This window comes from Hyperolius riggenbachi, chromosome 7, assembly GCF_040937935.1.
Source record: "Hyperolius riggenbachi isolate aHypRig1 chromosome 7, aHypRig1.pri, whole genome shotgun sequence".
Classification (NCBI taxonomy): Eukaryota; Metazoa; Chordata; class Amphibia; order Anura; family Hyperoliidae; genus Hyperolius; species Hyperolius riggenbachi.
In genome coordinates, this window is record NC_090652.1 from 1,109,518 (window position 1) to 1,125,049 (window position 15,532).

At 38.4% G+C, this 15,532-nt stretch overlaps 1 protein-coding gene across 1 annotated transcript in view; it reads right to left on the reverse strand.

Moving 5' to 3' along the window:
• The window catches only part of CLCN7 (chloride voltage-gated channel 7), a 224,391-nt gene that overhangs the window by 22,589 nt on the left and 186,270 nt on the right, over nt 1-15,532 (reverse strand). The gene's annotated exons all lie outside the window — the stretch shown is intronic.

The window sequence follows — 15,532 nt, forward strand, 5'->3', positions numbered from 1 at the left end:
GCTTGTATAATAGTGTAATATTGTATGATATCTTCTCATGGGACAGCCCTGCAGATGTGACACTGTGATACAATGTAAAGCAGTCAGTGTACAGCTTGTATAACAGTGTAATATTGTATGATATCTTCTCATGGGACAGCACTGCAGATGTGACGCTGTGATACAATGTAAAGCAGTCAGTGTACAGCTTGTATAACAGTGTAAATATTGTATGATATCTTCTAATGGGACAGCACTGCAGATGTGACACTGTGATACAATGTAAAGCAGTCAGTGTACAGCTTGTATAACTGTGTAAATACTGTATGATATTTTCTCATGGGACAACACTGCAGATGTGACGCTGTGATACAATGTAAAGCAGTCAGTGTACAGCTTGTATAACAGTGTAAATATTGTATGATATCTTCTCTTGGGACAGCACTGCAGATGTGACACTGTGATACAATGTAAAGCAGTCAGTGTACAGCTTGTATAACAGTGTAATATTGTATGATATCTTCTCATGGGACAACACTGCAGATGTGACACTGTGATACAATGTAAAGCAGTCAGTGTACAGCTTGTATAACAGGTGTAAATATTGTATGATATCTTCTCATGGGACAGCACTGCAGATGTGACACTGTGATACAATGTAAAGCAGTCAGTGTACAGCTTGTATAACAGTGTAAATATTGTATGATATCTTCTCATGGGACAGCACTGCAGATGTGACGCTGTGATACAATGTAAAGCAGTCAGTGTACAGCTTGTATAACAGTGTAATATTGTATGATATCTTCTCATGGGACAGCACTGCAGATGTGACGCTGTGATACAATGTAAAGCAGTCAGTGTACAGCTTGTATAACAGTGTAAATATTGTATGATATCTTCTCATGGGACAACACTGCAGATGTGATGCTGTGATACAATGTAAAGCAGTCAGTGTACAGCTTGTATAACAGTGTAAATATTGTATATCATCTCATGGGACAACACTGCAGATGTGACGCTGTGATACAATGTAAAGCAGTCAGTGTACAGCTTGTCTAACATTGTAATATTGTATGATATCTTCTCATGGGACAACACTGCAGATGTGAAGCTGTGACACAATGTAAAGCAGTCAGTGTACAGCTTGTATAACAGTGTAATATTGTATGATATCTTCTCATGGGACAGCACTGCAGGTGTGATGCTGTGATACAATGTAAAGCAGTCAGTGTACAGCTTGTATAACAGTGTAAATATTGTATGATATCTTCTCATGGGACAGCACTGCAGATGTGACGCTGTGATACAATGTAAAGCAGTCAGTGTACAGCTTGTATAACAGTGTAATATTGTATGATATCTTCTCATGGGACAACACTGCAGATGTGATGCTGTGATACAATGTAAAGCAGTCAGTGTACAGCTTGTATTACAGTGTAATATTGTATGATATCTTCTCATGGGACAACACTGCAGATGTGACACTGTGATACAATGTAAAGCAGTCAGTGTACAGCTTGTATAACAATGTAATATTGTATGATATCTTCTCATGGGACAGCACTGCAGATGTGACACTGTGACACAATGTAAAGCAGTCAGTGTACAGCTTGTATAACAGTGTAAATATTGTATGATATCTTCTCATGGGACAGCACTGCAGATGTGACACTGTGATACAATGTAAAGCAGTCAGTGTACAGCTTGTATAACAGTGTAAATATTGTATGATATCTTCTCATGGGACAGCACTGCAGATGTGACGCTGTGATACAATGTAAAGCAGTCAGTGTACAGCTTGTATAACAGTGTAATATTGTATGATATCTTCTCATGGGACAGCACTGCAGATGTGACGCTGTGATACAATGTAAAGCAGTCAGTGTACAGCTTGTATAACAGTGTAAATATTGTATGATATCTTCTCATGGGACAACACTGCAGATGTGATGCTGTGATACAATGTAAAGCAGTCAGTGTACAGCTTGTATAACAGTGTAAATATTGTATATCATCTCATGGGACAACACTGCAGATGTGACGCTGTGATACAATGTAAAGCAGTCAGTGTACAGCTTGTCTAACATTGTAATATTGTATGATATCTTCTCATGGGACAACACTGCAGATGTGAAGCTGTGACACAATGTAAAGCAGTCAGTGTACAGCTTGTATAACAGTGTAATATTGTATGATATCTTCTCATGGGACAGCACTGCAGATGTGATGCTGTGATGCAATGTAAAGCAGTCAGTGTACAGCTTGTATAACAGTGTAATATTGTATGATATCTTCTCATGGGACAACACTGCAGATGTGATGCTGTGATACAATGTAAAGCAGTCAGTGTACAGCTTGTATAACAGTGTAATATTGTATGATATCTTCTCATGGGACAACACTGCAGATGTGACACTGTGATACAATGTAAAGCAGTCAGTGTACAGCTTGTATAACAGTGTAATATTGTATGATATCTTCTCATGGGACAACAATGCAGATGTGACGCTGTGATACAATGTAAAGCAGTCAGTGTACAGCTTGTGTAACAGTGTAAATATTGTATGATATCTTCTCATGGGACAACACTGTAGATGTGACACTGTGATACAATGTAAAGCAGTCAGTGTACAGCTTGTATAACAGTGTAAATATTGTATGATATCATCTCATGGGACAACACTGCAGATGTGACGCTGTGATACAATGTAAAGCAGTCAGTGTACAGCTTGTATAACATTGTAATATTGTAATATTGTATGATATCTTCTCATGGGACAACACTGCAGATGTGACGCTGTGATACAATGTAAAGCAGTCAGTGTACAGCTTGTATAACAGTGTAAATATTGTATGATATCTTCTCATGGGACAACACTGCAGATGTGACACTGTGATACAATGTAAAGCAGTCAGTGTGCAGCTTGTATAACAGTGTAAATATTGTATGATATCTTCTCATGGGACAGCACTGCAGATGTGACGCTATGATACAATGTAAAGCAGTCAGTGTACAGCTTGTATAACAGTGTAAATATTGTATGATATCTTCTCATGGGACAGCACTGCAGATGTGACACTGTGATACAATGTAAAGCAGTCAGTGTACAGCTTGTATAACAGTGTAATATTGTATGATATCTTCTCATGGGACAGCACAGCAGATGTGACGCTGTAATACAATGTAAAGCAGTCAGTGTACAGCTTGTATAACAGTGTAATATTGTATGATATCTTCTCATGGGACAGCACTGCAGATTTGTGATACAATGTAAAGCAGTCGGTGTACAGCTTGTATAACAGTGTAATATTGTATGATATCTTCTCATGGGACAGCACAGCAGATGTGACGCTGTGATACAATGTAAAGCAGTCAGTGTACAGCTCGTATAACAGTGTAATATTGTATGATATCTTCTCATGGGACAACACTGCAGATGTGACACTGTGATACAATGTAAAGCAGTCAGTGTACAGCTTGTATAACTGTGTAATATTGTATGATATCTCCCCATGGGACAGCACTGCAGATGTGACGCTGTGATACAATGTAAAGCAGTCAGTGTACAGCTTGTATAACAGTGTAAATATTGTATGATATCTTCTCATGGGACAGCACTGCAGATGTGACGCTGTGATACAATGTAAAGCAGTCAGTGTACAGCTTGTATAATAGTGTAATATTGTATGATATCTTCTCATGGGACAGCACTGCAGATGTGACACTGTGATACAATGTAAAGCAGTCAGTGTACAGCTTGTATAATAGTGTAATATTGTATGATATCTTCTCATGGGACCGCACTGCAGATGTGACGCTGTGACACAATGTAAAGCAGTCAGTGTACAGCTTGTATAACAGTGTAATATTGTATGATATCTTCTCATGGGACAGCACTGCAGATGTGACACTGTGATACAATGTAAAGCAGTCAGTGTACAGCTTGTACAACAGTGTAAATATTGTATGATATCTTCTCATGGGATAACACTGCAGATGTGACACTGTGATACAATGTAAAGCAGTCAGTGTACAGCTTGTATAACAGTGTAAATATTGTATGATATCTTCTCATGGGACAGCACTGCAGATGTGACACTGTGATACAATGTAAAGCAGTCAGTGTACAGCTTGTACAACAGTGTAAATATTGTATGGTATCTTCTCATGGGACAACACTGCAGATGTGACGCTGTGATACAATGTAAAGCAGTCAGTGTACAGCTTGTATAACAGTGTAATATTGTATGATATCTTCTCATGGGACAGCACTGCAGATGTGACACTGTGATACAATGTAAAGCAGTCAGTGTACAGCTTGTACAACAGTGTAAATATTGTATGATATCTTCTCATGGGACAACACTGCAGATGTGACACTGTGATACAATGTAAAGCAGTCAGTGTACAGCTTGTATAACAGTGTAAATATTGTATGATATCTTCTCATGGGATAACACTGCAGATGTGACACTGTGACACAATGTAAAGCAGTCAGTGTACAGCTTGTACAACAGTATAAATATTGTATGATATCTTCTCATGGGACAGCACTGCAGATGTGACGCTGTGATACAATGTAAAGCAGTCAGTGTACAGCTTGTATAATAGTGTAAATATTGTATGATATCTTCTCATGGGACAGCACTGCAGATGTGACACTGTGATACAATGTAAAGCAGTCAGTGTACAGCTTGTATAATAGTGTAATATTGTATGATATCTTCTCATGGGACAGCACTGCAGATGTGACACTGTGATACAATGTAAAGCAGTCAGTGTACAGCTTGTATAATAGTGTAATATTGTATGATATCTTCTCATGGGACCGCACTGCAGATGTGACGCTGTGACACAATGTAAAGCAGTCAGTGTACAGCTTGTATAACAGTGTAATATTGTATGATATCTTCTCATGGGACAGCACTGCAGATGTGACACTGTGATACAATGTAAAGCAGTCAGTGTACAGCTTGTACAACAGTGTAAATATTGTATGATATCTTCTCATGGGATAACACTGCAGATGTGACACTGTGATACAATGTAAAGCAGTCAGTGTACAGCTTGTATAACAGTGTAAATATTGTATGATATCTTCTCATGGGACAGCACTGCAGATGTGACACTGTGATACAATGTAAAGCAGTCAGTGTACAGCTTGTACAACAGTGTAAATATTGTATGGTATCTTCTCATGGGACAACACTGCAGATGTGACGCTGTGATACAATGTAAAGCAGTCAGTGTACAGCTTGTATAACAGTGTAATATTGTATGATATCTTCTCATGGGATAACACTGCAGATGTGACACTGTGACACAATGTAAAGCAGTCAGTGTACAGCTTGTACAACAGTATAAATATTGTATGATATCTTCTCATGGGACAGCACTGCAGATGTGACACTGTGATACAATGTAAAGCAGTCAGTGTACAGCTTGTATAACAGTGTAAATATTGTATGATATCTTCTCATGGGACAGCACTGCAGATGTGACGCTGTGATACAATGTAAAGCAGTCAGTGTACAGCTTGTATAACAGTGTAATATTGTATGATATCTTCTCATGGGACAGCACTGCAGATGTGACACTGTGACACAATGTAAAGCAGTCAGTGTACAGCTTGTATAACAGTGTAAATATTGTATGATATCTTCTCATGGGACAGCACTGCAGATGTGACACTGTGATACAATGTAAAGCAGTCAGTGTACAGCTTGTACAACAGTATAAATATTGTATGAGATCTTCTCATGTGACAGCACTGCAGATGTGACACTGTGATACAATGTAAAGCAGTCAGTGTACAGCTTGTATAACAGTGTAAATATTGTATGATATCTTCTCATGGGACAACACTGCAGATGTGACACTGTGATACAATGTAAAGCAGTCAGTGTACAGCTTGTATAACAGTGTAAATATTGTATGATATCTTCTCATGGGACAGCACTGCAGATGTGACACTGTGATACAATGTAAAGCAGTCAGTGTACAGCTTGTATAACAGTGTAAATATTGTATGATATCTTCTCATGGGACAGCACTGCAGATGTGACGCTGTGATACAATGTAAAGCAGTCAGTGTACAGCTTGTATAACAGTGTAATATTGTATGATATCTTCTCATGGGACAGCACTGCAGATGTGACGCTGTGATACAATGTAAAGCAGTCAGTGTACAGCTTGTATAACAGTGTAAATATTGTATGATATCTTCTCTTGGGACAACACTGCAGATGTGATGCTGTGATACAATGTAAAGCAGTCAGTGTACAGCTTGTATAACAGTGTAAATATTGTATATCATCTCATGGGACAACACTGCAGATGTGACGCTGTGATACAATGTAAAGCAGTCAGTGTACAGCTTGTCTAACATTGTAATATTGTATGATATCTTCTCATGGGACAGCACTGCAGATGTGACGCTGTGATACAATGTAAAGCAGTCAGTGTACAGCTTGTATAACAGTGTAATATTGTATGATATCTTCTCATGGGACAGCACTGCAGGTGTGATGCTGTGACACAATGTAAAGCAGTCAGTGTACAGCTTGTATAACAGTGTAAATATTGTACGATATCTTCTCATGGGACAGCACTGCAGATGTGACGCTGTGATACAATGTAAAGCAGTCAGTGTACAGCTTGTATAACAGTGTAATATTGTATGATATCTTCTCATGGGACAACACTGCAGATGTGATGCTGTGATACAATGTAAAGCAGTCAGTGTACAGCTTGTATAACAGTGTAATATTGTATGATATCTTCTCATGGGACAACACTGCAGATGTGACACTGTGATACAATGTAAAGCAGTCAGTGTACAGCTTGTATAACAGTGTAATATTGTATGATATCTTCTCATGGGACAACAATGCAGATGTGACGCTGTGATACAATGTAAAGCAGTCAGTGTACAGCTTGTGTAACAGTGTAAATATTGTATGATATCTTCTCATGGGACAACACTGTAGATGTGACACTGTGATACAATGTAAAGCAGTCAGTGTACAGCTTGTATAACAGTGTAAATATTGTATGATATCATCTCATGGGACAACACTGCAGATGTGACGCTGTGATACAATGTAAAGCAGTCAGTGTACAGCTTGTATAACATTGTAATATTGTATGATATCTTCTCATGGGACAACACTGCAGATGTGACGCTGTGATACAATGTAAAGCAGTCAGTGTACAGCTTGTATAACAGTGTAAATATTGTATGATATCTTCTCATGGGACAACACTGCAGATGTGACACTGTGATACAATGTAAAGCAGTCAGTGTACAGCTTGTATAACAGTGTAATATTGTATGATATCTTCTCATGGGACAGCACTGCAGATGTGACGCTGTGATACAATGTAAAGCAGTCAGTGTACAGCTTGTATAACAGTGTAAATATTGTATGATATCTTCTCATGGGACAACACTGCAGATGTGACACTGTGAAACAATGTAAAGCAGTCAGTGTACAGCTTGTATAATAGTGTAATATTGTATGATATCTTCTCATGGGACAGCCCTGCAGATGTGACACTGTGATACAATGTAAAGCAGTCAGTGTACAGCTTGTATAACAGTGTAATATTGTATGATATCTTCTCATGGGACAGCACTGCAGATGTGACGCTGTGATACAATGTAAAGCAGTCAGTGTACAGCTTGTATAACAGTGTAAATATTGTATGATATCTTCTAATGGGACAGCACTGCAGATGTGACACTGTGATACAATGTAAAGCAGTCAGTGTACAGCTTGTATAACTGTGTAAATATTGTATGATATTTTCTCATGGGACAACACTGCAGATGTGACGCTGTGATACAATGTAAAGCAGTCAGTGTACAGCTTGTATAACAGTGTAAATATTGTATGATATCTTCTCTTGGGACAGCACTGCAGATGTGACACTGTGATACAATGTAAAGCAGTCAGTGTACAGCTTGTATAACAGTGTAATATTGTATGATATCTTCTCATGGGACAACACTGCAGATGTGACACTGTGATACAATGTAAAGCAGTCAGTGTACAGCTTGTATAACAGGTGTAAATATTGTATGATATCTTCTCATGGGACAGCACTGCAGATGTGACACTGTGATACAATGTAAAGCAGTTAGTGTACAGCTTGTATAACAGTGTAAATATTGTATGATATCTTCTCATGGGACAGCACTGCAGATGTGACGCTGTGATACAATGTAAAGCAGTCAGTGTACAGCTTGTATAACAGTGTAATATTGTATGATATCTTCTCATGGGACAGCACTGCAGATGTGACGCTGTGATACAATGTAAAGCAGTCAGTGTACAGCTTGTATAACAGTGTAAATATTGTATATCTTCTCATGGGACAACACTGCAGATGTGATGCTGTGATACAATGTAAAGCAGTCAGTGTACAGCTTGTATAACAGTGTAAATATTGTATATCATCTCATGGGACAACACTGCAGATGTGACGCTGTGATACAATGTAAAGCAGTCAGTGTACAGCTTGTCTAACATTGTAATATTGTATGATATCTTCTCATGGGACAACACTGCAGATGTGAAGCTGTGACACAATGTAAAGCAGTCAGTGTACAGCTTGTATAACAGTGTAATATTGTATGATATCTTCTCATGGGACAGCACTGCAGGTGTGATGCTGTGATACAATGTAAAGCAGTCAGTGTACAGCTTGTATAACAGTGTAAATATTGTATGATATCTTCTCATGGGACAGCACTGCAGATGTGACGCTGTGATACAATGTAAAGCAGTCAGTGTACAGCTTGTATAACAGTGTAATATTGTATGATATCTTCTCATGGGACAACACTGCAGATGTGATGCTGTGATACAATGTAAAGCAGTCAGTGTACAGCTTGTATTACAGTGTAATATTGTATGATATCTTCTCATGGGACAACACTGCAGATGTGACACTGTGATACAATGTAAAGCAGTCAGTGTACAGCTTGTATAACAGTGTAATATTGTATGATATCTTCTCATGGGACAGCACTGCAGATGTGACACTGTGACACAATGTAAAGCAGTCAGTGTACAGCTTGTATAACAGTGTAAATATTGTATGATATCTTCTCATGGGACAGCACTGCAGATGTGACACTGTGATACAATGTAAAGCAGTCAGTGTACAGCTTGTATAACAGTGTAAATATTGTATGATATCTTCTCATGGGACAGCACTGCAGATGTGACGCTGTGATACAATGTAAAGCAGTCAGTGTACAGCTTGTATAACAGTGTAATATTGTATGATATCTTCTCATGGGACAGCACTGCAGATGTGACGCTGTGATACAATGTAAAGCAGTCAGTGTACAGCTTGTATAACAGTGTAAATATTGTATGATATCTTCTCATGGGACAACACTGCAGATGTGATGCTGTGATACAATGTAAAGCAGTCAGTGTACAGCTTGTATAACAGTGTAAATATTGTATATCATCTCATGGGACAACACTGCAGATGTGACGCTGTGATACAATGTAAAGCAGTCAGTGTACAGCTTGTCTAACATTGTAATATTGTATGATATCTTCTCATGGGACAACACTGCAGATGTGAAGCTGTGACACAATGTAAAGCAGTCAGTGTACAGCTTGTATAACAGTGTAATATTGTATGATATCTTCTCATGGGACAGCACTGCAGATGTGATGCTGTGATGCAATGTAAAGCAGTCAGTGTACAGCTTGTATAACAGTGTAATATTGTATGATATCTTCTCATGGGACAACACTGCAGATGTGATGCTGTGATACAATGTAAAGCAGTCAGTGTACAGCTTGTATAACAGTGTAATATTGTATGATATCTTCTCATGGGACAACACTGCAGATGTGACACTGTGATACAATGTAAAGCAGTCAGTGTACAGCTTGTATAACAGTGTAATATTGTATGATATCTTCTCATGGGACAACAATGCAGATGTGACGCTGTGATACAATGTAAAGCAGTCAGTGTACAGCTTGTGTAACAGTGTAAATATTGTATGATATCTTCTCATGGGACAACACTGTAGATGTGACACTGTGATACAATGTAAAGCAGTCAGTGTACAGCTTGTATAACAGTGTAAATATTGTATGATATCATCTCATGGGACAACACTGCAGATGTGACGCTGTGATACAATGTAAAGCAGTCAGTGTACAGCTTGTATAACATTGTAATATTGTAATATTGTATGATATCTTCTCATGGGACAACACTGCAGATGTGACGCTGTGATACAATGTAAAGCAGTCAGTGTACAGCTTGTATAACAGTGTAAATATTGTATGATATCTTCTCATGGGACAACACTGCAGATGTGACACTGTGATACAATGTAAAGCAGTCAGTGTACAGCTTGTATAACAGTGTAATATTGTATGATATCTTCTCATGGGACAGCACTGCAGATGTGACGCTGTGATACAATGTAAAGCAGTCAGTGTACAGCTTGTATAACAGTGTAAATATTGTATGATATCTTCTCATGGGACAACACTGCAGATGTGACACTGTGAAACAATGTAAAGCAGTCAGTGTACAGCTTGTATAATAGTGTAATATTGTATGATATCTTCTCATGGGACAGCCCTGCAGATGTGACACTGTGATACAATGTAAAGCAGTCAGTGTACAGCTTGTATAACAGTGTAAATATTGTATGATATCTTCTAATGGGACAGCACTGCAGATGTGACACTGTGATACAATGTAAAGCAGTCAGTGTACAGCTTGTATAACTGTGTAAATATTGTATGATATTTTCTCATGGGACAACACTGCAGATGTGACGCTGTGATACAATGTAAAGCAGTCAGTGTACAGCTTGTATAACAGTGTAAATATTGTATGATATCTTCTCTTGGGACAGCACTGCAGATGTGACGCTGTGATACAATGTAAAGCAGTCAGTGTACAGCTTGTATAACAGTGTAAATATTGTATGATATCTTCTCTTGGGACAGCACTGCAGATGTGACACTGTGATACAATGTAAAGCAGTCAGTGTACAGCTTGTATAACAGTGTAATATTGTATGATATCTTCTCATGGGACAACACTGCAGATGTGACACTGTGATACAATGTAAAGCAGTCAGTGTACAGCTTGTATAACAGGTGTAAATATTGTATGATATCTTCTCATGGGACAGCACTGCAGATGTGACACTGTGATACAATGTAAAGCAGTCAGTGTACAGCTTGTATAACAGTGTAAATATTGTATGATATCTTCTCATGGGACAGCACTGCAGATGTGACGCTGTGATACAATGTAAAGCAGTCAGTGTACAGCTTGTATAACAGTGTAATATTGTATGATATCTTCTCATGGGACAGCACTGCAGATGTGACGCTGTGATACAATGTAAAGCAGTCAGTGTACAGCTTGTATAACAGTGTAAATATTGTATGATATCTTCTCATGGGACAACACTGCAGATGTGATGCTGTGATACAATGTAAAGCAGTCAGTGTACAGCTTGTATAACAGTGTAAATATTGTATATCATCTCATGGGACAACACTGCAGATGTGACGCTGTGATACAATGTAAAGCAGTCAGTGTACAGCTTGTCTAACATTGTAATATTGTATGATATCTTCTCATGGGACAACACTGCAGATGTGAAGCTGTGACACAATGTAAAGCAGTCAGTGTACAGCTTGTATAACATTGTAATATTGTATGATATCTTCTCATGGGACAACACTGCAGATGTGAAGCTGTGACACAATGTAAAGCAGTCAGTGTACAGCTTGTATAACAGTGTAATATTGTATGATATCTTCTCATGGGACAGCACTGCAGATGTGATGCTGTGATGCAATGTAAAGCAGTCAGTGTACAGCTTGTATAACAGTGTAATATTGTATGATATCTTCTCATGGGACAACACTGCAGATGTGATGCTGTGATACAATGTAAAGCAGTCAGTGTACAGCTTGTATAACAGTGTAATATTGTATGATATCTTCTCATGGGACAACACTGCAGATGTGACACTGTGATACAATGTAAAGCAGTCAGTGTACAGCTTGTATAACAGTGTAATATTGTATGATATCTTCTCATGGGACAACAATGCAGATGTGACGCTGTGATACAATGTAAAGCAGTCAGTGTACAGCTTGTGTAACAGTGTAAATATTGTATGATATCTTCTCATGGGACAACACTGTAGATGTGACACTGTGATACAATGTAAAGCAGTCAGTGTACAGCTTGTATAACAGTGTAAATATTGTATGATATCATCTCATGGGACAACACTGCAGATGTGACGCTGTGATACAATGTAAAGCAGTCAGTGTACAGCTTGTATAACATTGTAATATTGTAATATTGTATGATATCTTCTCATGGGACAACACTGCAGATGTGACGCTGTGATACAATGTAAAGCAGTCAGTGTACAGCTTGTATAACAGTGTAAATATTGTATGATATCTTCTCATGGGACAACACTGCAGATGTGACACTGTGATACAATGTAAAGCAGTCAGTGTACAGCTTGTATAACAGTGTAATATTGTATGATATCTTCTCATGGGACAGCACTGCAGATGTGACGCTGTGATACAATGTAAAGCAGTCAGTGTACAGCTTGTATAACAGTGTAAATATTGTATGATATCTTCTCATGGGACAACACTGCAGATGTGACACTGTGAAACAATGTAAAGCAGTCAGTGTACAGCTTGTATAATAGTGTAATATTGTATGATATCTTCTCATGGGACAGCCCTGCAGATGTGACACTGTGATACAATGTAAAGCAGTCAGTGTACAGCTTGTATAACAGTGTAAATATTGTATGATATCTTCTAATGGGACAGCACTGCAGATGTGACACTGTGATACAATGTAAAGCAGTCAGTGTACAGCTTGTATAACTGTGTAAATATTGTATGATATTTTCTCATGGGACAACACTGCAGATGTGACGCTGTGATACAATGTAAAGCAGTCAGTGTACAGCTTGTATAACAGTGTAAATATTGTATGATATCTTCTCTTGGGACAGCACTGCAGATGTGACGCTGTGATACAATGTAAAGCAGTCAGTGTACAGCTTGTATAACAGTGTAAATATTGTATGATATCTTCTCTTGGGACAGCACTGCAGATGTGACACTGTGATACAATGTAAAGCAGTCAGTGTACAGCTTGTATAACAGTGTAATATTGTATGATATCTTCTCATGGGACAACACTGCAGATGTGACACTGTGATACAATGTAAAGCAGTCAGTGTACAGCTTGTATAACAGGTGTAAATATTGTATGATATCTTCTCATGGGACAGCACTGCAGATGTGACACTGTGATACAATGTAAAGCAGTCAGTGTACAGCTTGTATAACAGTGTAAATATTGTATGATATCTTCTCATGGGACAGCACTGCAGATGTGACGCTGTGATACAATGTAAAGCAGTCAGTGTACAGCTTGTATAACAGTGTAATATTGTATGATATCTTCTCATGGGACAGCACTGCAGATGTGACGCTGTGATACAATGTAAAGCAGTCAGTGTACAGCTTGTATAACAGTGTAAATATTGTATGATATCTTCTCATGAGACAACACTGCAGATGTGATGCTGTGATACAATGTAAAGCAGTCAGTGTACAGCTTGTATAACAGTGTAAATATTGTATATCATCTCATGGGACAACACTGCAGATGTGACGCTGTGATACAATGTAAAGCAGTCAGTGTACAGCTTGTCTAACATTGTAATATTGTATGATATCTTCTCATGGGACAACACTGCAGATGTGAAGCTGTGACACAATGTAAAGCAGTCAGTGTACAGCTTGTATAACAGTGTAATATTGTATGATATCTTCTCATGGGACAGCACTGCAGATGTGACGCTGTGATACAATGTAAAGCAGTCAGTGTACAGCTTGTATAACAGTGTAATATTGTATGATATCTTCTCATGGGACAGCACTGCAGGTGTGATGCTGTGATACAATGTAAAGCAGTCAGTGTACAGCTTGTATAACAGTGTAAATATTGTATGATATCTTCTCATGGGACAGCACTGCAGATGTGACGCTGTGATACAATGTAAAGCAGTCAGTGTACAGCTTGTATAACAGTGTAATATTGTATGATATCTTCTCATGGGACAACACTGCAGATGTGATGCTGTGATACAATGTAAAGCAGTCAGTGTACAGCTTGTATAACAGTGTAATATTGTATGATATCTTCTCATGGGACAACACTGCAGATGTGACACTGTGATACAATGTAAAGCAGTCAGTGTACAGCTTGTATAACAGTGTAATATTGTATGATATCTTCTCATGGGACAGCACTGCAGATGTGACGCTGTGATACAATGTAAAGCAGTCAGTGTACAGCTTGTATAACAGTGTAATATTGTATGATATCTTCTCATGGGACAGCACTGCAGATGTGACGCTGTGATACAATGTAAAGCAGTCAGTGTACAGCTTGTATAACAGTGTAATATTGTATGATATCTTCTCATGGGACAACACTGCAGATGTGATGCTGTGATACAATGTAAAGCAGTCAGTGTACAGCTTGTATAACAGTGTAATATTGTATGATATCTTCTCATGGGACAACACTGCAGATGTGACACTGTGATACAATGTAAAGCAGTCAGTGTACAGCTTGTATAACAGTGTAATATTGTATGATATCTTCTCATGGGACAGCACTGCAGATGTGACGCTGTGATACAATGTAAAGCAGTCAGTGTACAGCTTGTATAACAGTGTAATATTGTATGATATCTTCTCATGGGACAACAATGCAGATGTGACGCTGTGATACAATGTAAAGCAGTCAGTGTACAGCTTGTGTAACAGTGTAAATATTGTATGATATCTTCTCATGGGACAACACTGTAGATGTGACACTGTGATACAATGTAAAGCAGTCAGTGTACAGCTTGTATAACAGTGTAAATATTGTATGATATCATCTCATGGGACAACACTGCAGATGTGACGCTGTGATACAATGTAAAGCAGTCAGTGTACAGCTTGTATAACATTGTAATATTGTATGATATCTTCTCATGGGACAACACTGCAGATGTGACGCTGTGATACAATGTAAAGCAGTCAGTGTACAGTTTGTATAACAGTGTAAATATTGTATGATATCTTCTCATGGGACAACACTGCAGATGTGACACTGTGAAACAATGTAAAGCAGTCAGTGTACAGCTTGTATAATAGTGTAATATTGTATGATATCTTCTCATGGGACAGCCCTGCAGATGTGACACTGTGATACAATGTAAAGCAGTCAGTGTACAGCTTGTATAACAGTGTAATATTGTATGATATCTTCTCATGGGACAGCACTGCAGATGTGACGCTGTGATACAATGTAAAGCAGTCAGTGTACAGCTTGTATAACAGTGTAAATATTGTATGATATCTTCTAATGGGACAGCACTGCAGATGTGACACTGTGATACAATGTAAAGCAGTCAGTGTACAGCTTGTATAACTG